The following is a 1,436-nucleotide window of genomic DNA, read 5'->3' as shown; positions in this document are numbered from 1 at the left end:
GTGAAGATATGTATATATTACATATGTTACATTGTGGGCTTCCCCGATGGCGCTAGTGGTAAAGCACCCACCTGCCAATGCAGGAGACATAAGAAATGTGGGTTCAATCCCTGGGTTGGGAAGATCCCCTGGAGGAATGGCATGGCAGCCCACTCCAGTATTCTTGCCTGGAGAATCGTATGGCTAGAGGAGCCTGATTGGCTACAGTCCATAGGGTCACAAAGAGTTGGACACAACTGAAGTGACTCAACACACACACACATGCACACATGCACATGTTATATAAGTTATATATATTTTTAAACTTGGAACACTTTACAGATTTGCATGTCATTCTTGCACAGGGGCCATGCTAATCTTCTCTGTATCATTCCAATTTTAGTGTACGCACTGCTGAAGTGAATACAGGCTCTGATAGCGAAGGGCCCTAAATAACTTTGCTTTATTTATTCTTTGTGGAGGAATTTTTAAAGCTGGAAGACAAAGATGGCTAGAGGCCTCCAATTATCTGGGGCAATGGCCCTGCAATATAATCAAGATAAGAACTGACCCCTGCTGGAGACCCAAGGCCATCCAAACTTGAGTGAGTAACATGGTCAGAGGATGGAGAAGAGACTTTTCTGGGACTCCTTGCTATGGGAGCCCCGTGCACTGTGATTCCAAAATCTGTATGTGAACAGTGCTATAGCTGAATTGGGAGGATAAACGGGATAAAGGTGAAAGTCTGGATGAAAATCGAAAACATGGACAGACTACATGAAGTGGTTGCGTCTACTTTGCTGTTGTTCAGTCACTCAATCTCGTCTGACTCTGTGACCCCATGGATATAGCCCGCCAGGCTCCTCTGTCCATGGGATTTCCCCAGGCCAGAATACGGGAGTGGGTTGCCATTTCCTACTTCGGGGAATCTTCCTGACCCAGGGATTGAACCCACATCAAGACTGTATGAAGTGGTTGTGTCTTCTGTACCTGAATGTATTGTGAGGATGGATACTGTATCTGACTGGGGAAGGCTTCCCCTACCAGCATTGTAAAACAGGAGGCATGGGAATCTACCCTTCCTCCAATATTGATTGGAAACATTAAATGGGAAACTGTGAGCGTGCCTGAGCCCATACAAGTTGCTGCTGCTGCTGAGTCACTTCAGTTGTGTCCGACTCTGTGCGACCCCATAGACAGCAGCCCACCAGGCTCCCCTGTCCCTGGGATTCTCCAGGCAAGAACACTGGAGTGGGTTGCCATTTCCTTCTCCAATGCATGAAAGTGAAAAGTGAAAGTGAAGTCGCTCAGTCGTGTCCAACTCCTGCAGCCTACAAAGCTCCTCCATCCATGGGATTTTCCAGGCTAGAGTACTGGAGTGGGGTGCCATTGCCTCCTCTGGTTGTTGATTTGCAATTCCAAACCCCAATGTGCAGTGTAGACTGGAGTTGATAGCA

At 47.3% G+C, this 1,436-nt stretch overlaps 1 non-coding gene across 1 annotated transcript; it reads right to left on the bottom strand.

Moving 5' to 3' along the window:
- Window positions 1-299: 299 nt before the first annotated feature.
- On the bottom strand, window positions 300-406 carry LOC128051864 (U6 spliceosomal RNA). Its single transcript, XR_008199783.1, has one exon. It is a non-coding gene; the product is annotated as a U6 spliceosomal RNA (small nuclear RNA).
- Window positions 407-1,436: the final 1,030 nt, after the last annotated feature.

The sequence above is a fragment of the Budorcas taxicolor genome, chromosome 7, assembly GCF_023091745.1.
Source record: "Budorcas taxicolor isolate Tak-1 chromosome 7, Takin1.1, whole genome shotgun sequence".
In the NCBI taxonomy this organism is placed as follows: Eukaryota; Metazoa; Chordata; class Mammalia; order Artiodactyla; family Bovidae; genus Budorcas; species Budorcas taxicolor.
Note: the sequence above shows the minus strand (reverse complement) of the source record. Positions and strands in the feature narration are given on the sequence as shown.